Below are 27,613 nucleotides of genomic sequence, written 5' to 3' on the forward strand. Positions count from 1 at the left end.
TGATCAAAAGACCACTTGATAACAACTCTGCAAAAATGTATAGTAAGCCAGAACCCGGTGTCACCATTCCCACGCGCACTGAAAAGTCGACGTCAACGGAGCATCTGTCAAAGAATTTGAACACTCAACGGGTGTCAACAATATTGAACAAACATAAACGGCTGATTCTTCAAAAAGACCACCCTAGGAATCTCCGGAGAAACCTCTGGCGAGCTGGATAAAAATTAATCAGAATGGCAGTAGAAATTGCATACGCTCGTGGTCACCCATTCCCTGTGGCGTCATTCAGGCAGTGCTCTCACTGCTGAATATAGCTTAATGCTACAATTCAACATCCACCGAAAGAGACGCACCCAAAATATAGCATGCCCTACAGTGCTTCAATGGAATATTAACCGCCTGTGGCCACGTCTATCAGATCTACTCCTACATATACAGACCAATCGATACAGCGTCCTTGACCTTCGAGAAATTCGTTTAAAATACGAAAAATTTAGACTTTCGCCATACGTCGTTGATCGGGGCCTATTACCAGTTACTGAAAACACAAAGAACGAAGTTGCGAAAGCCACGAAACTTTCCGAAGAGAAGAGATCAAATCAATTTGACAGACTTTTGTGACGATGCTGCTGAGTTCACCACTGTTACCATACGTAAAGGGGACTGCGACTCCACTATACTTTCTGCGTACGTCCGCCCGGAAAGCAAATGTGACCCTACAGCTACACTCTAAAAAAAAAAATAACAAAGGCGTAAAAGGGTGCATCGTTACACCCTTTGTCCCATATAATACACCCCAAGACTTCAATTCGACATACAGCGCCCTACAGTCGAACAGACGACCCAAATTTTACGAGGGGCTTGAGAGCCGTGTGATACAACTTATTACAATAGCTAATGTACGTGTTAGTGACTACAAAAAAAAATAATCGGGGTTTTCTTTGCCCTACTGTAAAACGGTGTGTTTTCTTTTTGTGGTTTTTGATACGTACTTTAGCAATTTAAGAAGTTATATCGCACCGTTATCAAGCCCCTCGTAAAAGTTGGGGCCGTCTGTCCGACCATAGGGCGCTGTACGTCAAATTGAAGCTTTGGCGTGTATTATATGGGACAAGGGTGTAACGGTAAACCCTTTCATACCTTTTTTTTTTTCTTTAGAGTGTACGACGAAGATTATGGCGCGCTGCTCAGCAAGCGTACTCTTTCTGGGAGTCTAACGCCCATAATCACACCTGGGGGGATAAGCACACAACGACGCGAGGACCTGCTCTTGAGGCCACAGTGGACACGCTAGGGCTTATTTCTATTAATGATGAGACAGCGACATTTCTCAGACCGGGGGTCTCCAACAGTGCCCTGGACCTGAGCTTCACTACAACATAACTCAGCGCGTGATGACTACCTCAACGCGGAAGCTGGGGTGGTGATCATATCCCGATCAATAGGGAGTTTTAGTAGACCATGTTTCCCCCTCCGCTAACCCACCGCTACGAAGAAACCGCCACTGCGCTTGCGCGCCGATGGCCTTAGCTGTAGAGTTCCAGGCAGAGATGGCAAAATTACTTTCAAAAATTAATTAAATTACATTACTAATTACTGTTCTGAAAACTGCAAAAGTGTGACTAATTACATTACAAATCACCGCAGACTGAAGGTAATGACATTACATTGCAATTACTTTCCAAAAGTAATGAAATTACTTTGAAATTACTTTGACATCACTTTTAAATACCTTGAGGCAGTAATTCGTGCTCATTTTATTTACAGTATACACCAACACAGTGTTTACAAAACAAGCCCTCGTTTGCCCCCCAGCGCGTGTGCAGGAACCAGATCCGGTAGGAAGCGAGGCGCTGCGCTTGCGCAGTGCCGACAGCAGCGCCAATGCAGTGATGTGACGTAAAAGACCTTAGTTGGTACATATGTACCAAAATTCAGATCTTCCTGGTTACGGTAACAATCTTATGCGCCTCAAAGTGAACCATAATAAACCGTGGTTTTGCTGGCGCACACGACATAAGTGTTAAACACAATGAATAGCTTCTTCTTTAGATGTGACTCAGAAGGGCAGTCGACTCACCGGTTTCGCTGTTTATTCATCGGTGAAGGTTCTTACTAAAGAGGTGATATGTTTCCGTCTTCCTGATTTAGAAGTTGTCGTCCCTGTCAGTTTGTTAAGTCGGGCAATGGCAGCTCGTTCTTACAAGGAGTCGTCACGTGAAACGTTTCCCTTCCGCCCCAGGTGCAATCCGAGTCTATCCTGCCAAAAGCACTTTCTATGCTCGGCAACAATTTTTCTTGGCATTTCTGGGGAGAGGAGGAGAGCCCGCGCACAGATTTATTCAGCGCTCAAAATGGGAGAGGGAACGCGTGCCTATACCTTCCACTGCATTGCCAAGAAAAGGTGTCACCGAGTATTCGCAACTTTCAGCGATGGTGGTACCGCGGCGTGAGAATCGCGCTAGTTAGCTCCAGGATGATCGGCTTCGCAATTAATGTGATTGCTTACACCTTGCTGGCTTGAAAAAGGAAAGTAAGGCTCTAATACTGTCCGTATATAGCAAAACTAGAATTACTTTCGCGTCGCAGACCCAGCCTCGTACTGCTGTTCTACGACGACCATCCAGATGACAGCCATTTTGTTAGGCACCCGTACGCCCCCTATAAGTCGTGAAGGTTGCGAATAGTTGACCTATTCTCTGTCATTCGTTTTAAGGAACATTTTTCCCAAACACCCGAAGAGCCCACGTTTTTGCGCATTTTCCCACAAAGGGCCTGGATACCTGATCAGCAGAAGCGTCGCTAGTTGTGGAATGGCGCGAGCTTCTTAAATTGTGCACTTTCCCAAAAAACGGGGAGGGGGGGGGGGGGGGGGGGGGCGGTGTCTCCTCGTAGGCTTATTCCCGCATAAACTTCCCAGAGGAAGGCAGCGAGGCATAGCGCGAGCTGTACCTGCTTTGCTCGAGGACGCAAAAAACGTTCTGGTGCTTTGACAAGGCATTAGGAACTAAAGGAGCGATGCAACAATTTTTGTATTTTGCGCAAATACCGCTTAAAACGGATCCCTAACGTTAATGACCTGTGAAACACGCGTTCGTTTTTCACCCCACGCAATAGAAGTCCCAGAAAAAATTAAAGAAAAACGAGCAGCGTTCACCCCCTCAACTCGCAGCCAGAACAAGCGGCCACGTGATCTGGAGCCGATTATATGGCGCCAGTGTTGATCATAGCCACGCGCTGTGGTTGGCAAAGCGCAGGACACGCGCTGAGTTCCAGACATTGTTATGGCTCGGCTGTTGTCGTCGTTGCAGCGATTGGACAAGGGTCACTACCCGAATGCTTCTCGAGCTAGCAATTATCACGAGCCCAAGTCGAGTGCCCACACAATGCTCGGGTCCAATCTATGAACCGCATTCAAATATCGTCACTTGGGTGTACTGCGATCCCCACGTTACGTCATCAAATTTTGCAGAGGAGAGATTGAATGAAAATGATCGCTCTTGTCCTTGAAATTACACCGCAACAAAGGGGTTTCTTGGCCAGTGGCGTTGCGTGTGAGTATCCTTGAGTCCCACTAGTGCCAGTAAGCTCGCGTATAGTGAAAAACATTCCAACTGAATATCGTTGCACAGCTCCTTTCACTATTTATTCCGGTCGTGTGTTGTTCACAATGGTCGAAGCTTACGGTTTGACCTTGCTTGGCGAAAGTACAAGGCTGGGGATCTGTTTGTTTTGTCCTCTTAGGTTTTAAAATGTGCTGACCTCACAGGTGACGTGTCCTTCGCCTTGTAGCCTATAAGCCGTTCACCCCTAAGCTGACAGTGCGGTGGAAGACGCGCTCGTTGGAACAGTCACACGTCTATCTTTTGCCAAGTAACCACGCTCTCGTTCATGCCCATGCGCAGAAAAAAGGACGGGTCAGGTGATTAAAGGGAGGTGTTTTTTTAGTTCTCATTAGATCGCAGCTCCCATCGCACTGTCAGATTAGGAATGAGCGATGTAGAGTATCGTCGTTATGACGCGACGCCGTGAATCAGTCTGCCTAAAGTTCGTAAGCCTTTGCCTTCCAGCGATGTCTACACGGAAGCTTTTTTTTTCGCCATTCCAGGCCTCCTTTGTCCGCCTGTTTGTCTTTTCGTACGAGGCTTTGCGCTCAGGTGGCCGTCGATTATTTCCTCTGATGCTCTTTCACATTTCCCCATGCAAACTAATTTTTCTATTTTTAAAGCTTGCAAGCGAATGTTCTCATTTAGGACAAAAGTAATTTCAAAAGTAATGAGTAATTTTCTCGAAATTACTGCCTGAAAGTAATTCATTACATTATTAAATTACTAGCCGAGAGAAGTAATTTATTACATTACTCATTACTACAAAAAGTAATTTAATTACTGTAATTCCATTACAGTAATGTCATTACTGCCATCTCTGGTTCCAGGGAGCGGAGGGGCTTAGCGGAGGGGGAAACACGGTCTACTAAAACTCGCTATTATCCAGTGTTGCGGAGTTGTCACACCGGCGTTGGAATGATTCCGGAATAATTCAACATTTTCGCGACCCCGGAATGGAATGGGATTGGAATGGCAGCAACGTTCAGGGGAATGGAATGGGAATGGAAGTAGATGCATTTTGCCTGGAATGGAATGAGAATGGACTGGGCCAAATCTTTATATATTTTTTTTTTTTTTTTACGTTCAGCTATACCGAGCCAGTCAGGGAGTCGGTTAGTTCAGAAATGAAATGAGCGGGAAACTGCGAACCCGCGTAAGGCCCTAACAGACTTATACGCAAAAAAAGAACGCAATACAAAAAACAAGCATCAAAGCAAAGAACAGAGGGGGGGAGGGGGGGGGGGGGGGGGGGCGGCGGTGGCGTTTTTCACCAGTGAAGTTTACCACATATCCGAATGCGTCTGCGCCTCTAATATTGCACGGCTCAAGGGTACGTCATCAGCCGACATCAGCCAACGCGAACGTGACCCGCTACTCTGGTGATCCGATACCCAGGAAGAGGGCCAGACGTGGCCTCGCTGTGCGGACCCAGACTTCGTACACCTGTGTCTCGTCTCGAGCGCGCTGTGTCTCGGAGATCTGGCATCTGTGCCGGCCATCTCAGGCCGCAATACACGAGGCCTCTGTTTGAATGATGCTAGGCGAAACTTGAAGACTGTGATTCATGCTTTGGAGGCTGGAGGCGGAGAGTCGGCAGGAAGGACCGTCACAACAGGGATTCCACCGTATCGATTTTTCAACCGTAACAGAAGATAAGACATGTGCTTCAGGATGCTTCAGGTGGTCCACTTTTCTCAAAAATTCCAAATGCAACAGTCTGCATGGTCTTCAACGAGGTCACCTACAACGAAAGTACGTATTGTCCTTTCATAAAGCAGCGTGGGTAAAGTTTCAGGTTCAAGGCAACACCTACAGATTCAAGAATAATAGTTCATCCCACCGTGACGTCATGTGATCAGTGCTGACAGGATCGCCCTTATTGGACAGGGAAGTGGTGATGTTTTGATGGAATTTATCTAGAGGTCGAAGTCTTTTTGCATCACTAATCAGTGAGACAGGACGTCAGGGAAGGACCGCGATCAATCCTTGATGGAGCGTTTTTTAAACCCATTGAGGACTCTTCGCCCGGAACCACTACCTTCAAGGCGAACTGCCAAGCCTGCGGGAAAGTAATTTCTGTACCAAGAAAAACAAAAAAACTTCCGCTTGAAACTTAAAGTGTCATCTCAGTTGGCGTCTCAAAAAATTTGGAAAATGTATTGCATTATCAGTATTTATATTTCTACCCTCCCTAAAATGTATCCTTGTAATTGAATTTCCAGACTTTTTGCTTATTTTTAAAATTTATTTCCGATACGTATTTGGATACAACTTTACAGATATATTTGAGACTTGAGTATCAGTATCTTAGCGACTATTTTCATCCTATCCCAGTATTTGTATTTCCAAATACATTTTTTTTTATATTTCTGCCCAAACCTGCAACGTATTGCAGCTGTCAAGTGACACGTTTAACGTTTAGGAATTAGAGGAATGGAATGGAAGGATTCAGCCATTCCAGGAGTTGGAATGGGCCCAGTGTACCCATTCCTAGGAGTTGAAAGAAATGGAATTATCGAAAACTCAAATTCCCCGGAATGGAATTGGAATGGAATGGGGGTGCCCATTCCGCAACACTGCTATTATCTTCTCCCCAAACTCTACGAGCGCTACGCATAGGACTTGCAGAGTCGTCAATTGGGACCGATATCGCTTGCTCCTCCAAGACCTTGTCTCAGTATGAAACATCGATCTCCCAACGGCTATTACAAAAGCCCTATAAAACGCCATGAGGCTGGACTAGGTCCCGGTCTCTCGCCCGAATCCTGACCTCCGCTACCTCAAGCTGGGGGCCCGCCGACGGCAAACCCAAAATCGTTCAATACGTACAAGTAGAATGGAGGATATTCAACGCTATAGGAAAATCGACGCAGCGTTTCGCCGCCATACTAACCGACTTTAGCGAAAACAGTGGCGGCAAAATTGTAAATCCCTTTATGTTCCCGGTGGCGCAAGACAGGCTTGGAGGATGGCGCGTGCATGCTCTCGCATTAGAGATAGTTCCTCGGCTTCAGATCTCGGCGTTTGTTATAACGCAAAATATCACAATAGCACGAACTGTTGAGCTTTTGGCCAATCATTTTTTCCGTCCCATATATCCTATTTCCGACTTCCAAATTAGCTCAACAGCGACTCCCCTTCATCAACTGCTCAACATAGACTCCGACTTCACGCTTAAAGAACTTCAATACGCACTTAGAAGATCTATTCGTCGTAGAAGCACTCCACAGCCGGACGGGATGATCTATCAGGTTTTAAACAACACAGATCCCATCATGCTGCCGAAACTATTGGAAGAGCTAAACTCAGTCTGGAGCACGACGGCACTGCCGGATGCTTCGCTCAACTCCGAAGTTATACCAATCCAAAAACCCGGCAAACCGGTCGGAGATTTGTCATCATACCGGTCAATTTCACTCACCTCTTGTATTGAAAAATTTCTCGAACGCGTGATACTTAGAAGACTAAACTGGGCACTAGAAACAGTTGGCGCGATCCCTAAACAACTATCTAGTTTCCGCTGTCGACGTTGCACAGCAGATGCTATTGGGGATCTAGTCTCAGCGTTGGAGGATGCCGAACAAGTTAATCATGGTTACGCCGTAATTTTTTTTTATATTACCAAAACATTTTATGCAATTCCTCACGCTGCTGTCATCAACCCCGCAGCTTCAAGTCCTCGGCATCACGGGTATAGTGCCTTGGCATTCATTAAGGCCTTCATCACTGGCCGGACTATGAGAGATTTGCATCGCAAACGATATCAGCATGATCAGACACATCACCCAAGGCGCTCCTCAAGGAAGAGTAATAAGCCCGCTTCTGTTTAATGTTGCGATGGCCGCTCTTTCCAGAACTCTCGCCCGTGATAACCAATCTCCCAGAATTCAAGAATACGCAGATGATGTGGCCCTTCGGGCTATATCACCAATAGCCATTTATGCTAAACTTCAGCGTCGAGCTTCGTCTAGAACTGACTCATGACGGTATTTCGAAGGAAATCACTCAACTGGGTTCAACAATCTCGCCATCTAAAACCGCGTACTTGCTAACCATCCACGTGGCGTTAGGGCCAGCTCTATCACGTACTCAGTCGACGGTACCCCATAACAAGGCTGCGCCACCACATGTACCTAGGACTGCTTGTTGATGACTGCCTTTCCTGGCGTCCAGCCATGAAACAAACATTATCTCGGTGCGTCCTACACCTCAACATACTTCGCAGGATCCGAGGACACACGTGGGGAACCTGGCGATCTATGGCTCTGAAACTGTATAGGGAACTGATTTAATCCAGGTTACTTTATGCGTTCAAAGGAAAGCCCTCAAAATCTGCCTCGGTGTTCCACCGTCCGCACCGAATACTTTGGTCGAAGCTAGACAAAACACAACAGCCAATCTAGCGTTCCGTCACGCACAAAGACATCTCGCCCGGCAGACCCTCACAAAGTCTACCTCCAACCTCTTCTTGCAACGCCCTTCGACAGGCGTCCCTATTCCCACCTAGGACAAGTGTACGCAGAGTTTAAGGAGTCTGTCGGTATACTGGATGACGACAGCCCCCCCCCCCCCCCCCCCCCATACTCATAGGACTGTGTCTCTCAATATATCGGAAGAAATCCCTCAACTACGCAGAAAGAATTCTGTTTCGGGTGTGCTTTCCCGTAATCTTGCGGAAGAACGCGTCGACAGCTTTTTCGAATGTTGGACAAAAGTTTTCACCGATGGCTCAGTCTGCCATCAAAAGGAGCTTTCAACAGCTGCGGTAATTATCCCTAAACTCGCCATTATCAAGTCCGGTCGCCTCAGCTTCCATACATCATCCACTATCGCAGAAATAAAAGCAGTAGAACTTGCTCTCGATAACCTCCACGGCCTTCAGAGCCCAGAAAGGTCGTTTTTTTGCGTACAGATTCCAGAAAGGCACTACAAATTCTCAGCAATCTGGAATACGCGCCTCCGATCGCACGCATCATCGCTTTTAAAGTCGAATATCTAGAAAAGAAAGGCTGGACTATAGCATTCCAGTGGCTGCCATCTCATCGTGGAATCGAGGGCAATGAAAGGGCCGAATTGCAGCTCAGACACATGAACTCACCGGCAGCACTCTCCACGTGCCGAAGATCAACGAGGCCAGGCTTCTCATTGCACGTGAGACGCCAAAAAGACACCCGAACACAGGCGTAGCCGGACAAAGCCCAACACCACCGGTTCCCGCCAAACTCAGTCACCCAAAAGCAGGCCTTCTTCACTGACTCAGAACTCGCTCAGCTTTTACGGCCTCTTGGCTTTACCGCATAAAATACGTGGACAGCCCAAACTGCCAGACATGTCAAGTTCGCGAGGATATAGAACATCGCCTCTGTGACGGCTCAATCTTCGATGCTCAACGTTCTAGACTCCACCTTGAACTTTGTCAAATAGGCACAGCAAGGCAGAGCCTTTCGCACTTGCTTTTCTCGCCAGGTCCCAGAGGCATCGCTACGAAAACATTCGCGCTGCTCCTGACATTCCTGGAAGACGCCGGTCTGGCTGACCATCTTTAATGCTTGGTGTTCTTTCCAGTTTGCAGTACGGCAGGCGTGGCTTGGCGCAAGGCCTGTGACTGTGACAGGTAGCATGACCTTCTGCCATTGAGGCGGCAGGCCTGACAGTGCTGGACTAGACGTCACTGACTATCTTTTTTCTTTATTTGTGTGTGTCTTGTTCGAACCCTTTCCTCTTCCTTCCTTCTCTCTCTTTTTTTTTTTTTTTTTGTTGTTTAGTTTGGGATGGGCAGGCTTTCATTAAAAGTAGCCACACTGTTCCGGTTTTCCTCCTGTTTCTTTTTTCCTTGGTATTTAAAAATATTTCAACGCTTACATACAGCCTTAAAAAGCCCAAAGAAGCCAACGTACAGCTAAAGTTAACCCTCTTGGGCTAGGCTCTGGGTATCTTGGCCCTAAATCGCCAAGCAGGTGCCAAAGTTAATTTTAAATGCGGGGTAGTTTGGTTGTCATGTGGCATCTTTGAGCCGAAATTGCCAAAAAAGTGCCTGAGCTATGCGAAGCGCTAGTTATAGTCTGCTTCGTGCCCGGGGGTTTACGATGATGTCAGAACGCCACGCTCTTGTTGGCTGACTAAAAAAATATAGTGGGTAGACCTTTGGGCACTTAGCATTTCGGTCTACCCATTGTCCTTCTAATCAAAGCTGATCACAGCTCGGCGTCGTTTTGACGTCACTACAACTCCATGCGCAAGAAGCAAACGACTTGCTCTCGAACCAGAAGTGAAGCATAGGCTTCAGTTCTGGTTCGATCTTTACGTGGCAATTTTGGGCGCAAATTGCCCAACATGTGCCAGATTTAGGCTTCACTGCTTGTAGTTTACCTGTCATCTAACATCATCGGCTCAAGTTAAGAACTGTGGCAGTTATGCGGTGAGCCAAAGAAAACCAGTTGAAAGGCTAAAGAAAAGCATTCTGTAACTATAATTAACGCCTGGGCGCAAAACCGTCGCAGGCCCAAGTTAGGCCCGGGATCGCCAAACTTGTGGCAAGTTAGGAGTTTCTCTGGGGTGCTACCTGGGAAGAGCGTCGTCTGCTCATCGCACAGTGTCTTGCGTTCGAACAGCGCCTAGAGACAAAGGCCTTTGCGTCTAACCGCGCTATCCTTCCAATCGGGGATCGGCGCTTTGAAGCCCCTGCGCGCTCTCATCTTCTCCCTCAGTTTCACAAAGTATGCGAGGCACAAGTTTGCCTGTTTCTTGCGCGAGAGTGGCGGTAACGTCAAATCAACGCAGATACCTTATTGGCTTTGATTGGAAGGATAGTGGGCAGAGCTCACTCTCTGAAAAAAAAAGTGTGTAAAATGGTGCATTGTTACACCCTTTGTCCCATATAAAAATGATATAATACACCCCAAAACTTCAATTCGACGTACAGCGCCATATAGTCGGAAAGACGACCCCAAAATTTTACGAGGGGCTTGATAGCCGTGTGATACAACTTATTAAAATAGCTAATGTAGGTGTTATTGACAAAAAAAATAATCGCGGTTTTCTTGGCCCTACTGTAAAAACTCAGTGTTTTCTTTCTGTGGTCTTTGATACGTACTTTAGCTATTGTGGGAACCACGGGTTCCCCACATCCCTATCTAGGCCTAGCTCAGGCAGGCCGTGGGACGTCGCCAAGTCGGGGCGCGTCCCGGATGCGAGGGCGAAGCCGTATTCCCTGGTGGACGGCTTTCCCTCGTCCTTCTCGGGTGATTTGCCTAAGGCACACCCCTCCGGGGAGCCACCTACATCCGACCCACCCTGGGCGCGTCCATTCCCGCAGGCTATATAAGACGGCCCTAATCCAACGGGCGGAACTCTCGCTGGGGGAGGCTCTGCTCGACAGAGCCTTCATATCCTTGTCTGATCCTCCCCCTCCGTGATACTGTCAATAGCGGCAGCGCGGACTCCGACCGGTGATCCTGTCAAAAGAGACAGCGCCGTCATCTCCAACATTGTTGGCCTTCGGGCAAGCGTGTGGCATCTAAGTCAAATAAACACGTCTTTATCCGGACCAAGGAACCTTCTGTGTTTCTAAGTGGTACCCCCAACAAAGGGGATTACCACACTATTTAAAAAGTTATATCGCACCGTTATCAAGCCCCTCGCAATATTTTGGGCCGTCTGTTCGACTATAGGGCGCTGTACGTCGATTTGAAGTTTTGGGGTGTATTATATGGGGCAAAAGGGTGTAAGGTGATACCCTTTTAGAGCGCAGCTCTTAGGCGCCCGTTTCTGGCTTGAGCGGCGTCGGCGTCGGCATAACCGCGCGGTGCATGATGGGTAAATTTCCCCGCTAAACTTAGCGGAATATTTTCCCCGCTAAATTTAGCCGGAAAATTTCCCCGCTAAAGCTAGCGGAAAATTTTCCCCGCTAGATCAGGCGGAAAATTTTCCCCGCTAGATCAGGCAGAAAATTTTCCCCGCTATATTTAGCGGAGCATTGTCCCCGCTAAGTTTATCAAAAAAATTCCCCGCTAAATTTAGCGGAAGAAATTCCCCGCTAGATCTAGCGAAAAAATTTAGCCGCCAAATTTAGCGGAAAGTTTTTCCCGCCAAATTTAGCGGAAAAAATTCCTTGCTAAATCTATCGGAAGTATTTCCCGCTAAATTTAGCGGAAATATTTTCCCAATAAATTTAGAGGAAAATTTCCCCGAAATGGGAGGCGAACAGGAGAGGAGGAGGGGCATAGCCCCCTCTTCGTACCTCCCCTCCTCCTCCTCAAGAGCTGCGCTCTAATTCGGCGTTACAGGGAGTTGTAAACAGGTTTCATTTTTTTTTTTTTTAGAGTGCAATGCTACATTACCTGCTATTTCCTTTTCTTCAATCGGCCAATAAGAGCGCGGCATTCTGATATCATTGCAAACCCTATTCAAGAGCAGACGAACTTGCGATCCGAATAAGACATATAAACGCACCCGTCAAGAACGCACCAGGCACCCGGTAGCCATTCAGTCAAGTCATGCAACACTAACGCAAGCTGAAACCGAGTAGTATGGCATCTCCGACAGACGCAGGAAAGGTAAAGCAGCCATCGCTTTGACTAGCAGACGTAAAGCAGACGACGTTGACTGCGCCAACAAATTCGAATCGTGTGCCCTGATCTCTAAACTCGCTTCACTGCCCGCAAAAACGCAATTAAAAAAAAAAAAAAAAAAAAAAAGAAGGTCGAAGATTTGTTGTTGCCGCTGACCAAAAGCAAAACCTCAAGCCATAGAGTTCGCCAGTCCGCACTCGTTCCTAGGAGGTTATTGAGTGCCCCTAGTTAGGGACACCTTTGAAGTCGTTTAACAGCTCCAAGTAACCATCGCCGCACGCAAACTGTTGCCGAAAAGCGGCGTGTGATGTAGTCCCCCGCCGCCATTTTCCGCGCGTCTTCGAGGCAGCCGCCATCTTTCCCATCGAGTACCGCTCACCCTTAGTAAAGGCGCCGCAAGAGGAGTCGGAAGGCGACCGGGGACGGTCGGCGAAATTTCCGGAGCAACGACCTCGGTTCCGCGTGCGACGCGTTTGCCGAGCTGCCTCGGAGAATTCCGTATTGCCTTATCGACCTCGGAATGCAAAGCCGAAGCAAAATAAATAAATAAAAACAAAAAGAGCGCTCGCTCGCTTCAAGTGCGAGAATGGATGAAGTTGGATCGCGCTCTTAAGTAATCACCGGCAAACCAGCGGGAATTTGTAAATCACCTTTTTGATCGCGCGAGTTAAGGTATATTATCCTCGAGTCGTTCCGCGGCTGTGTTTTCTTTTTAATCATTATTATTTTTAGTACTCGTTAAAATATACTGGCCCGTGTTTTCTGTAATTTGTCGAATAGTGTGTGCGTGTGTGTGTGGTTAGGACGTGGCATTTAAAATACGACTTCGATAACGTGCAAAGGAATGTTCGTTTGCTCTCCTCGCTTTAAAAAAAAAAAAAAAAAAAGAGTCGAGTTCCGGATTATACCGTTCGGACAACGAACATGTAAAAAAGACGAGACAAAAATAATGAGAATAAATCTTTAAAAAATACGTAATATAGAAGCTACAGCAAATGAGTAATTTACTTTTCGAGCGGTAATCTCTCTTTATCGCCACACTTGATGAAAAGCGGCATCCAAATTTCGTAGAATAAAACATGAATACAATCGCTAAAACAGAGTTGTTGCTTTTTTATCCTAGATTTTACCAGGTTCATGGCTCATAGTTTTGTTTTACGGGCACGTTAAAAGCCCTCAGAGCGAACTCTTTAAAAAAAGAAATCGCCGAATCAGCTCGCGATTTCGGCTCTGCGCGTATCGATTGGCGTGCACGTGTCACTCTTAAAAGCAGTATGCTACTCCGAGAAAAATAATATATTTAAAAAAATTAGGGTTTCGAAATTATTAAACTTTTTTTTCGGATCAACATTGTGGGTTGCGGCAGGCGCCAGGGCACGATCATAACCCGTAAAGGTCCTTAAAAGAGGTCATGAAACGATATCGGGTTGGAATGTTCATGACTTTCCATGGGCGTACCGGTCTATAGTCTGGCCCAAGCATACTCGCACAGACACCACTGATTCAGAAGCCTTTTTGTTGCGTTGAAATCGAGAGGATCAAAGGGGACTATTTCTTTCAGTCTTGCCTTCGCAAAGCTTGATGGCGTAATTGTGGGATCGAAACCTCCCGCCCGACGACAGTCGAGCGTGGCTCATGAATTGGACCCGAAAACCGCGTGAGTACTCGACTTGGGCTCGTAACAGTCAATACCTCGGCAAACACTCGGGTAGTGGCTCGTGTATACAACCACCGCGGTGATGAGAACACGCGTTTTTTACTTGGCTGATGCTACGCGGATCGGAAGTTCATTTGCTTTTTGTGCAGGAGTTGGGGTGATCTCAGACAGGCCCCGAGCTCCGATTGCCTCCTCTTGGGGAATAGTGGGTAGACCTCAAGACAAGCTGCCTCGAGGTCTACCCACTATCCTACATTCGGAATCAAGCAGAGCTCGGCATTCTGGCGCCACCACAACCCATACATGGGTAAATTACTCTCAAAATGTAATTTAATTACAATTACTTTGCTCCGAAAGTAGTTTATGTACAATTACAGTTACTACTACGTGAAAAGTAATTGATTACCGTTACAAATTACTTTAAAAAAGTAATGCAATTACTTTACAATTACTTATTTCTGAGAGCGACCCGACTCGGGCCATATAACTTTAAACGAGTTGTTTAAGAATGCAACGTATTTCTTCATTCCTTGCCCCAAGGTTTGAGGAGGCTTTCGCATCGCTGCATAAATGCCACGTATTGTACTTTCCTAGTATGAATTTTGTTAAAATCATGATGGAACTTGACAGTTTGAGGCAATGAAGTACTACGTTCTTACATTGTTTATAAATAATAATAAATTAGTTCATATGTCGGAAGACGCCAGATCGCTAAAAAAAAAAAAGTTGGGTCGACAGTTTTTTTAGCCCGGCAAATAAAAATGCGACAATTAGTCGTATGAATATTTTACAGCAGGTAATGAACTTGAAAATGATACAAAGATTCAAATATGCGGCAGTACTGGAAGAAAGACGTAAAAAAAAACTAGCAAAAAAAAATACTTTATAGACAATTAAAATTTCCTAGCTGAACTAAAAGCTGAAGGTAAATTTTCTTTTCTTTCAATATTTTGGCATGTTTACGTTATTATTTTCTGATCGCACAACAGACAGCGCAACAGTATGCTCCAAAGAGGATTATCTCTCAGCCCGCAGTGTAAGCAACAAAACAGCAAACGATGCGACGCTATTTCTGTTGTGCGTGTGTGTGAGTGCGTGTCTTTGTGCGACTGTTTCCCCGATAGCGAGGCCGCTTGTGCGAGCGCTGAGGCTTTCAGAGAGGATCCGTCGGCGCCGCAAAGTTTTGCAAAGGTAACTTTAATTGTGCCTAAAATTTTTCAATTACTGACGCTAGAAAGTAATTAAATTAAAATTACAATTCCGTTTGGCCGAAAGTAATTGATTACACTTACAAATTACCAAGAAAAATAATTAAACTACAGTAATTCAATTACTGTGATTGAATTACCACCCAAGTATGCCACAACCCCTGAAAAAGAAGCAGACGAACTTCCGGTCCGCATACGTACGACGTCGTGCACCTTGACCGGATATGGCTATACGCACGATGCGGAGAGCTCATGCCATTTGGGTCACCATTTTCGGACGGCGCTTGTATCACTGGGGAGCGTGGTAACCAACCACCCCCCCCCCCCCCCCAGGCCTGGGTTCACGCCGCTTCGCGGCGACAGTCTGGGGCTGCTAATTACAAAACTATTAACCGACTTGGCACCGTCGTACTTCGCGGCGTCCAGCCGGCGACCCAAGCCCGCTGTCCCCCATTGCACCCCCGAAAAGGGAGTCCCATACAATTTAGTTCGCCGAAGTTTCGTCGACATCGTATATTTTTTCAGTAATAATTGTAAAAATGAAATGTCGTAAATGTTCCACAAAAAGAAAAAAAAAAGTAATGTTAAAAATAAAAATAAAAGTATGCCCACTGTGGATGGAACCTGGGTCTGCTGCGTATGAAGCGGAAACCTTCCTACTAAGCTACGCTACAGCTTAAAAAAAAAAACTTGTTTTGACAGTTCGTTTTATACGAGACCCAACAAGTTTCGCGTCGTTCGTATAGCCAATTCCGGTCGAGGTGCACGATGTCGTACGTATGGCATTAGTCTTTTGACTCTGCCAGCCCCAGCGCGTGTCTATGATTAACGTTGGCAGCATTGGATAGACACGAGGCCAGGTAGCCGCTAGTTCTGGCTCCGAGTGGAGAGGATGAACGATGCTCATATTTCTCGAATTTATTTGGCGACTGCCACTGACTAGAAAGAAAAACTAAGGCAAGGTTATTCGGTTAATAATGTTAGAGAGTGATTCTAAGTAGTATTTAGCGGAAGTAAGAAAATCGTTTCGTGGCTTCTTTAATTTTAGCTGAAATATCCTAATTGTATATTTGGAGTTCGTCGTCAAGGATAGGCTGCAACAGTTGTTAGAATTCAAGAAACAAAAATCTGATCCGCGCTAGCGCTTGTCGTGACAAGCAGGACTGAAACTCCGCGCGAAGAGCGCGCTAAAAGCCCCACACTCTAAAAAAAGCCCGTGCGTCTGCTTTCCCGCACAACACTCGGAGAGCCAATCACCGCAACGTACGGAGGCAACTCAGCGAATGACGATGCCGAAACATATGTTTAGACCAAAAAACGCAGTCTGAGTTGTGACATTCAGCAATGCAAGCGTGACATTTTGCATCGCCTGATGTCACAACTCAGACTGCGTTTTTTGGTCTAAACATATGTTTCGGCATCGTCATTCGCTGAGTTGCCTCCGTACGTTGCGGTGATTGGCTCTCCGAGTGTTGTGCGGGAAAGTAGACGCACGGGCTTTTTTAGAGTACACCTCCAACACAACAGAAGATTAATTGTGACGCATACGTGAGGTATCTTGCTAAAGTGCACGTTGGAGCCAGTTTTCTAGAGCAGGCTCCTATGACAGTTTTCCAACATAGTATTTCTAATAACGCTGCGTGAAGTGCATCAAAAGGCAATAGGAAGGTGGTCACAGCGAAAGTGGCCGACCTGGGTATGTGATTCATGTAAAGAGAGTAAATGTGGGTGTAATGCATTTATTTCATTTGTTTATTTATTGATTCTACCGCCTCCTTCAGGAGATGTGGTACAGGAGAGGTTTACTTTGTGTAATTACATATTAAAACTGTTCTAGTAGTTTTAGGCCAACACGTAACAGAAAGGAAAACATCAAAGCCATCATTATACAAAAAAAAGAATAAGTCGAGAGAAGAAAACAAAACAGTCCACTGCAGGAATCACAAAGACTGCTAAGATTAGTAATAATAAGGTGACTCAGGCGAAGCACTTCTCATATGACTCGGTACGGAGTTCCAGTCATGGACGGTCCTTGGGAAAAACGAATACTCACAATTAAAACCTACAGTTGAATTCGCGATAGGAGTTATTTTGAAAATTTCGCGTGGGATAATTTTGAAGAGGAGGTGAAATATATTTAGAGGTGTAAATGTTATATCGATTGTCTAATAAGCCACGTAAAAAAAAAAATAAAGTTTGGAGCATGCATCCATGGTTTAATGAGCTAAGGTTGCAATACACATATAATTCGGAAACCGCATGCTGCCTTTGGAATTTGTTGTAAATAAAGCGCGAGCCTTTTTTTTATTTCTGAACGGTTTCAAGTAATTTTATGTTGGATTTTGTAAACGGGTCCCAGACAACGGAAGCATTCTCTAAAATAGGCAGTACAGATGTTTTCTAGGCTGTTAATTTAACATCTGATGAAGCATGATTTAAATTTAGCCTAGCCTCTGTTCATCGCAAGTTACTTTTTTATATATATTTAAATCGCTGTCCGGGTTTAAGTTTTCGTGTTCTAAAAGCTGTTCTTGCAACAACATTTTTTTCTTTCCGTGCCAGCTAATAGGTAGTTTAAGTAGTTTGTTACGATACCTTCAATAACGATACAACGCATGCGCAAAGGCGTTCGGGGGATCAGATCGGGTATCGATATCGATGTTACTGCAACGATTTAAAAAAAAAAAAAAAAAACTTCGTTGTGGTTTTGGTGCAGTGCTGCCGCTTCAGAATAAGCCTCTTGCTATCGTGACTTAACTGTTATTGCTCAATAACAGTTAAGTCGGAAAAGAGCGAACTCAAAGCGCGTCTGACCCTTAAAACAATGTATTTTTAAGTGTGAAGCTTTTAAAAATGACGTAAAAATAATGCTTTTTTTTTTTTTTTTGGTACCTAGTCGCTTATTTGGTAATCAAGCAAACCAAAGTTGGAGTGCGGGAAATGTGACGTCAAAGGCTCTGTGACTCAGATAAAATCGCCTAGGATTGTTTTATTCCTTCAGACCCTGTTACCACACAACCACGTTTTGTTTTTTATTCCGTCATATTGTTTTAGGGTTTCGGTGGCCACCAAAACCACAATTGGTGGATTCAATTTTTTTTTCTCAGAAATTTACGTTTTGTGCGGTTAATTAATTATAAAGTAGACCGAGTTATTTGTCACCAACACACAGGGTAAAATGACATATCTTGCGTCGCAAATATTTTTCCCGGTTGGTATGCTCTCGTATGTTCTTGTTTCTCGACGTAACAAGACCCGCTTGTACGAATAGATCGTGGTTCTTGGCTAGATGCATTCGCCAATCCAGCGACCCATAGGGGTGCGCCACTATCGGGCGGATATGGCGGTTTAAAACAAATCGTAGCTTTTTACACCACCAGCTCAACGCGCGACAGTTGGATTTCAGCGGGTAAGCATTGGACTCGAGATGGTTTGCACCAATTTTTATTCGCCGCGTTTCAAACCTGCGGCGATGCGTCGGCGCGAGCCAACTTCCAGAGTTGTGACCTTCTTCGGAGAAGCGATGGAAAGACTACCTACTGCTGCCGATGAACTTTGATAAACGCACGATGTCTGATTCACGCTGCTGCGTAGGTTTCGCTCAGAGCGACATGGGCAACACGCCAATACGACATTAAGGGCAGAGTCGCCGGGCTACGGTTCCATCGCGCCCACCCCCGCCGACGACATGCAATCATGGAAGCCACGAGGCACGAGCCAAAATCGCGGAAGGACCATCTTCCGTCCAGTTCTGTGTTTTTCCGACTGGTGCCGTCCGTTTTGCTGGAGTAGCGAATAGTGTCCCGTGGAAGATGGCAAGCTAACTTAAACAACGGGCTTTCTGTATACTCATCCGCTTAATACGTCTGGAATGATCCCGATCCGTGTGGTACAGAATAAATGTCCATTTTAAAGTCACCATAATGTTTATGCTCTTTCTTCCAGATTCGTTCTTTTGCGTTCTTGTCGGCGAACACCACGATTTCATTGGCTCTGGTGCGATAATGAGATGCTTAAGATTCGCCACGCCCATAGCTTCATATCTCAAAAGAACCTTGCGTTATGGACACCCGCGCACCCCTCCCGTAAAGCTGCTTCTCCGCGTGCTTAGGCGTGTTTCGAGAAGCCAGCTTTACAAAATCTCAAATTAAAGGAATAAAAGGAAAAGGCAGCGAACTTTATCTTTGAAGTAGCATAATGCGTGAACTGTACTTTAGGGAATTGATTAGAAAATTGGTGTGTCCAATGGACGTATATTTTCCCTCTAGATTTAGCGGCGAAACTAAACGGGTGTGCAGGTCATGCATGCGACGTCGTTTTCCCCTGGGTCATTCCATGCCAAAGGAGACGCGACAATTTTTTCACGTCTGGGATATGTACTAAGACAATTATTTGAATAAAGAAGCCTCTAAACTAAAAAAAAAACATATATATATTTAAAAAATATTTTTGCTGATATTATGCTTTAAATTTCAGGAATTTGCATAAAACTCATGGAGTTAAATATCGTGAAAAAAAGTGTTGCGCACCGCACAAATTTAGGTAGGCGCCTAATTACTTAACAGGGATGGGCAGTATTTCAAGCACAAGTATTTGAAATACGTATTTCAAATACATTGTGTATTTTGCATTTGCATTTAATTACAAATTGGGTAATGTATTTGACGTGTGTATTTACATACTAAAACGTGGGTATTTCAAATACAATTGTAATTAAATACCATTTTGTGGGCAAAAATGCATCCCTCAAATTTATTGTCACTGTCCAGAGCAGGAAGAAAACTACGTACTGCACCGAATGCAGTGTCTCTCAATCCAGCACAAGCGTTTAGTGACTTTGTGATTACGGTGCTAGTCAAGGGCAAGAATAGTGACGAAATCGACGTTCACAGGCAGGCTGGCTAAATAAGTGCCTGTGACAACTTGTGATGCTTTTTTTCCTGATTTCCATCCATATTTTTGCCTGGAACATTCTAAATGCGCGGGTCGTCCAGATTTTCGTAACTGGTGCGAGTAGCAACAATAAAAAAATCTCTAGCTAGTGCTGCGCGTCTTTGTCGTCTCGATTCTTTGATGGTCTATACCAACATGTAATCGACAAAAAAAAAAAAAAAAAAAAAAAAACTGCTTGAAGCTCTAATTTTTTTACCTATTACAGAGCTGATTACATTTTTTTTGTGATTATATTTCTATTACGTTACTAGAGCCTCGCACACAAACTCCCGAGTGTGCGATGCAAAATTAAAATGAGATACCCAGAAACCCGTTGCAGGAGCCCTGAAGTCGCTGACGCAACTTTTGAGGAATGTATTTGGAAAAGTATTTGGAGGAGACCAAATACATTTGGTTGTATTTGTATCTTTTAATTAAATGATTTTTTGGAAATGTAATTAGATTTGTAATTAAATAAGTTTTTGACGAAGTATTTTGTATTTGTATTTCGATACATAGTGTATTTTGCCCATCCCTCTTAATAATAATCCCTATCTTACACCAAACTACAAACATTGCAAGACGCCATTTTTAGTTCATATAGGAGCTAAAAAAACAACTAAAATTCCTGTTTTTTTTTTTTTAGTCAAGTTGAGTTTGGGTGTTAGCTACAATATTTTAATGCGAAAGCCTTAGCTGTCACATGGAGCGAAGCCGGCGTTGTCTGTAACCGCTGTCTGTAACCGTCTGTAGCAGAAAAACGGCACCTATATTTCCATTCCCAATAAAACACAAAGAAAAGCGCAGCAACGGAGATGCCTCGTCACGAAGGCCGGCGGGACGGGTGCGCTCAAGGTCAAAGCGGACGCGCTTCAGAAATAAAACACAAAGAGCACAGCAACGACGATGCCTCGTCACGGAAGCCGTCGTGAAGCCGGCGGGGTTCACCGCGCCTGCGCAGTGGGGGAGCGAGATGTCAACACCGGAGCGCCGTGTGCAAAAAGAAGACGTGGCGCGCTGCTTGTAGGAGTGCACTGCGTGTAGGAAGGCTTTTGGATTCCTACGCGTAAGCAGTCTCAAGTGTCTCTGCCAATTTTTTTTTCGTTTTTTTCTCATCGAACTGATAATTGAATTTCATGTGTTCAATTTTCAAAGTCTCTTTTGGTTGCGTATTAATTAAATTACAAAATCTCCAGTTTATGCAGAAACTGCCCAATTGAGAGCTCGAAAAAGCAATGCAGGCAACGGTGGCAGGAACCTTCGAAATAACCAAAAGTTAAATCCACCTCATCCGTTTAACATATAAAAAAAAATTAAAGTACTTTTTGCTGTTAATGAAAAATTATTTTTTTTAAGTATGAGCCTCTCCGACCGTGCCCCCCTGCGCCCGCCTCGTTAGCGAAGCACGCCGGCGTTGGCGAGCGAGGCGTCAACGTTGTGAGACGCCGCCGCATCGTCTTCAACGCTCTCCTGAAAACACGTTTTATTCAGTTGGAGTGGACATTATCCTGACTTCCACGCATCCGTATCCTCTTTGCTTAAGGTGGTGATTCTGGCGTCTTAATTTCACTCTACTGCCCGGGTGACTGCCGACGAGCGCAGGACTGCATCGTCTGCCTCCCGCGTTTGGGAATGCACACTGCGCGTCGGCCTCGTTGTCGTATGTCCAGTGTTATGAATGACCCCCGGACCATGTTCACAATGTGTACATCTGGCCGTTTGTTTTCGTCGAGCGCCTCCCGCGGGTTCAAGGTCATCTGACTCAGCGAGCCTGGTGCAAGCATCGCTTCGGAAGCACGCCTGCCCCGCGGACGCACCAGACGGGCGCCGTGATATAGCCAGACATTACCGTGTACAGGTCTGGATATAGCCTCCGAAGAGGCAAAACAACGTCTCAGGTTTCACACCAGGGCACGATCCGGGGCGATGAAATCATCAGGACGCCTTCATTCAACGCGTAGACACGAAAAGTCGAATTTCGGCACGTCACGTCTCGGTCCCGGAAGGTGTTTTGACCAGCTGCGTGAATTCCAACGAGCCGGTGTTTTGGTGAGACTCTCGGCGCCGTCTAGACCGACGGTGAAGTGTTTACGGCGGCTGAGTGTGCGTAATAATGAAATGTGGGGCGGTGTTTGAATGGGACGCCTTTCTGTGATTGGCCGACTATCCGCCGATGTAGGGGTCCCTACCTAGGGACCTAGGGAGAACGAAGTAACGAACGAAGTTTAAAATGAGCGAACTTTGACAAGCAAATATCTCCTCTGGTTTTGGACCAATTGTACATCATGTAAATAAACAGTGTACTTTTCGAGAGAGATCGCGGCTCATCGTTGTCCCTGCTGAGCTCTAGCCCGGTGCCTGGCTCGAGTCGCCCCTCTACCACCACGGACCCCGCTCGGTCAAAACACCAGTCTCCAGATATAAAAACCAGGGTGTCGAACCGGAACCGAACCGAAAACCGGAACCGAACCGGTATTTTTTTCCGGAACTGAACCCGAACCCGAACCGTTAAATTGTTATCGGGATGAACCCGAACCGGAACTGAACCGGAAAAAAATAACGGTTACCGGCTCATGTCAAAACGGTTCGGCCACGCGCTGTTGACAATGAATGTGCTATCAATGCCATTTATTTTTAAGTGCGGTCAACTGACACACACCTCGCTTACATATTTTTCTTCTCCACTCAGTCTTAGGAATATAAACGCTGCATCCATGAATCTTGACAAACGCTGCATCCATGAATCTTGACATAGGAACCAGTATTGCGCTGGTCGCGGCTTGCACGGAAGAAAAAAAATTGGAAGGGTGTGCCAAAAAAAAAAAAAAGATCGCGTCACGGGATTTAATTTTTCTACAATATCGTAAATCCTAAATGCTGCTGTGTGCTCATTTCATAACACGTTTTTAGAACGCGCGAGTTCTTGAAGCTTGGTTCCATCAGAATGAGAAAAGAAAAGGCTGTGGAGTTTGATAATAATGCATCCGGTTTCGTATAGGCACTTAGAAGCTAACATATTTGTGAGAGAGCGAACTCTTCTATTTGAATATTTATCCTATTACGTCCTTCTGGCGTTGCGTTTGGTGAAGTGTTTTTCATATTCCGTATCTTGTTTAATGAAAACTTCTTTAAGCGTCTAATTTGAGTTACCGAAGGCTAGTTCAAATAAAGAAAGCTGTATTTTCTCCCCACTGTTCCTTCAATTGCTTACACGCCGAGGTGGCGGGATAGTTAGTGAGTTCTACTTGTAAGTGGGTTTGTAAGGAGGTCGCGGATTTTACGGCTACTGCGTCGGACCCAATTAGATGAAGTCCGAATGCGTAAACGTCGGTGAGGTAACCTTTGAGTGCACATAAAGAAACCATTCCTGGTAGAAATCCCTGAGCCTTACACTACGATGTATCCCGTTTCGTATGTGCTGATTTCAGATGTTTTATTTGTAATTTATTTTGATGTTGCAATTAGTCATTTATAACTTCCGAACCGGTTCGCGAACCGGTTCAGCGCCCCGAACCTGCTCGCGAACCGTTTCGCGGATCGAATTAATCGAACCGGAACTGAACCGGAACAAAATAAATTTACCTGAACCTGAACCGTAACCAAACCCGTATTTTTTTCGGTTCGACACACTGACAAAACAATTCAAACCGGGTAGTTCTTCACCGATGTGCGCAATCTTGAAATCGGGAGTAGAAACGCAAAAACTTACCGATGAATATCTCAGAAACTATACCCTTTTCGAAAAATCTGTAAGTTGGTCAAGCCTCTGATACTAGTTGCCGTCAATAACCCTATTGCAACATGAGCCGTGAAATTGTCAATTATGATGTTGATCAACAACCTGTTGATCAACAACATATGTTGCGGTATGTCAGTTTAATAAAGTGACATACCGCAAGGGTCATTACCTCATATAATGTCCGCCGGGACTGGCACTCAGATTGAGAAGACGGCATTCGTGTAACTCCCACGTCTCCTCACGTCCGGTATATTCCGAAGTCTAAAATTCTGCACATGTACGGAACTTCAAGGGTGTGAGGCGTCCGTCGCAAAGAGTGGAAGGTTTTTTTTTTTTCATCATTACACTGCTTTTGATAGCGCTACATTTCTATCAAAATACATTTAAGTTCAGTGGAGAAGCAACATCACCGTTATCATTTCTCATCAGCGGAGAGCTACCTGGTTTGATTAGTTTTTATATTTGGATATACGACAGACGAAGTCGACGCGCAGTATGCATTTCCAAAGCCGGGAAGCAGACGATGCAGGCCTGCGTTCGTCAGCAATTACCTGGACAGAAGTAGAGTAAAATTAAGACTACAGCAGCATTACGTATCTTAAAGATGATACGGATACATAAAAATCAGGATAACGTCCACTTCATCTCAATAAAACATGTTTTCAGGAGAGCGTTGAAGACATTGCGGCGGCGTCTCACAACGTTGACGCCTCGCTGGCGAACGCCGGCTTGTGGCGTTCGTGGCGGGCGCCTGGAGGCATGGTTGGGGAGGCTTACCTTTAACAGAAAAATTTCTCATCAAGAACAAAAAGTACTTTTCTAATATTTTTACATGTTAAACCAATGAGGTGCATTGAACTTTTGGCTATTTCCAAAGTTCCGGACGCCGTTGCCCACACAGCTTTTTCGGGCTCTCAGTACGGCCTTTTTTGCAGAAACTGGAGATTTTGACATTTTATTAAAAAGAAACCAAATGAGACCTTGAAAATTTGACACATGAAATCCGATAATCACTTTTATGAGGACAAACGAAAAAAATATTGTAGCTAACACCTAAACTCAAGTTGACTATAAAAAAAAAAACATCTCATAAAATCTCTTCTTTTGGGGGTTCCTTTTTGGATCCTAAATGACGCTTTTCAATGTTTGTATTTTACTCTTTTATAGGGCATATTATTAAGTAATTAGTCGTTCGCCTAAATTCGTTTCATACGCAGCCGGTTTTTTTTTTACAATGGTTTTCTTAACTACGTGGGTTTTATGCGAATCCCAGAAAGTTAAAGCATAATATCAGGAAAAATAAAATACATTTTTTTCAGTAAAAATACTTTTCTTAGTGTTCAGGGGCATCTTTATCCAAATAAAGTTTTCGTACATATCCCAGACACAAAGAAATTGCCGCGTCTGCTTTGGCATGGCATGACCCCCGCCCCCTAAATTTGGAGGGGAAAATGGATGAGTGTCAAGGTCACAAGGCGTGAGTTTTCAAGCTACATTTAGCGGGTAACCGAACTGGTGTGTAGGTCACGTGACGTGACTTTCGCCCTAAATCTAGCGGGGAAACTGAGTTGACGCATAAGTCACGTGCTGTAACTTTTCGCAAGGTGTGTAGGTCATTTGACGTCAACTGACGTCACCTTTCTCGCTAAATTTAGAGGAAAACGCACAGAGGGACGAACGGATGGATGGACAAATTTTCGATAGCGGTGAGCGTTAAAAAGCATTTCATGCTTTAAAAAAAAAAGGCTTTGCAGCTGCGTTATGGAGCCTGAATACGGGAATCCCGGGGCTTTATTTAATATAATACGTGGTTGAGGAGATACGACGTGCTGAAGCGAGTCCCATTGATAGGAGCTATTCCCGAGGGTATGATTCGACGAACGTTTTAGACAATAACGCTTTAGAATTCAGAGGAGCACCGTTTAGAATGCTTGGGGAGGGGAGTTAAAGAGATCTCCAACTTCCGCTTTTCGTAGCAGTAACTCCATCTGCGCGCTCCAAGCGTCGTATTAGACACCCGGTCAAAGGTCACGACCCTTTGCCCAGAAACAGAAACGAGCAGATAACTCCGAAAGGTTCCTTCGATACACGATCGGAGGATACAAACAACTGTACTCAGCAATGTTTGTCACTAAAACATTCAGAAATCACGCATATATGGTTCCAAAATGTAGTCAAAAGTTGTCGTCTACATTTATAAGTAATTTACGCACCACGCGTTCACAAGTTAGAACACCTAGTCCAATTTTGGCTTTCGACAGACTGGGCTTAGAACTCATTCCGTCAAAAAAAAAAAAAAAAAAAAAAAAAAACCTCAAATGTGGGAATTTCGAATACCTGCCAGCTTAGGTTTAGTTTTAGGAATGTGACTGCCAGAGACTGCTTGCTCTCCATTGTAAGCGACGTCGTGGCACCATGTTTGCGGTCATTCGTGCTTCTTCTTGTCGCGAAAAATAAACTAGACGGTGCACAAAATGCATGCCACCAAAGCACCAAAGGTACGCGCTCCGTAGCGAGACCACCACAATGGCCACTGATGTGACGTTAGTGCGAGTCATGTATAGTGCGAGGCTGTTTAATTTCCATGACCGGAAGAAAGAGCTCCGTCCGTTCGTTGATGTGCTCATCACTAGTTCATCTTAGCCCATCAACAGTGTAGAGAAAGTATCGCCAATAGTCATACTTAACTCACCTCGTAACTTGTTATCTATATGACGATGCACGCGACGATACAACATTACCACATAACGGAATATGCGGTTACTTCCTTGAGGGATGTCTTCAAATCAACCTGCCACAAAAAAAAAAAAAGCATAACTCGCTCGAGGTTGCCGAGCAAGAAGATACTCTGTTTATTCTTCTTAAAGTCATGCTGCAACAGCCACACACACACATACACACACGCACGCACAAAATAATAAAAAAAAAAAGCAATAAGAGGAACGACCATCACAACAAGAGAAAAGAAAAAAAAAAAATAACAACAGAACGTATCATCTCGTTTTCCTGTTCTCGCTGCAAGCCGGCGATCGGGCATCTCAGCCGCACGCCTACACCAGAGAAACGCAAGAGCAAAACGGACAAAAATGACCGTCGTGCAAAAAAAGAAAAGAAAAAAAGAAACGTACCGCCTTAGAGGAAGAAATCAGGTACACAAAGAGGAGAGCGAAATGGGGAAAAGGAAACAGATCGTGAACGAGTGGTTGAATTCCGGATGGCCCTTTCTTCTCTCGTCGGATCTGCTCGATGCGCGGTGCACGGTGTGTTACTGCCTCCAGGGCCGCCGCTTCCGGAACCTCTGCACCGCAGAGGAAAGCAGGCGCCGTGCGGTCGATCTGTGGCACGGCCAACAACAAAGGAGGACCTGTGTCGGGAGGGGGGGTGTCGCGCTTTAACCGCCTCCCGCACCTTCCTCTTTCTTGCTGCAAGAAGAGCTGCTTATCTTTCAAAGACCGCACTCGGCCCTGATTTGGAGTCCCGACTGCGTGTGTGTTCCTCCAGCAGCTTGCGGGGGGTCCATCGGGAACGTTGCTCTCCAGCCATCGTCGCTACGACTTTTCTCCGTCGAGATCGTTGATCACATCAAGGAACCGACCAGGTAGCGCGTAACCTTGAAAGCGAGAGACGTCCCGGGTTCGATACCCGGACCAGGCGGATTTTTTCGGTCGCGCACCAGTCACCTAGCTGTGTTTGGAGATTTGTGTTTGTCCTTTGCCCCTCTTGTTCTCCTTCTCCAGGGATTATTTTCGTCATTGTTGTCCAGCTCGCTTGCACCTTTGCATTTAATTGCATTATAATCATAGCCTCATTCTCGTTGCCCGTAAGCTTCCGGATAGCCACTGGTGAGAAGAGGGAGCTACTTGTGAGATTTGTCTCGCATGTATTCCACGGAGCTCGCT

The sequence above is a fragment of the Ixodes scapularis genome, unplaced genomic scaffold (assembly GCF_016920785.2).
Source record: "Ixodes scapularis isolate PalLabHiFi unplaced genomic scaffold, ASM1692078v2 PGA_scaffold1__304_contigs__length_218370807, whole genome shotgun sequence".
Lineage (NCBI taxonomy): Eukaryota > Metazoa > Arthropoda > Arachnida > Ixodida > Ixodidae > Ixodes > Ixodes scapularis.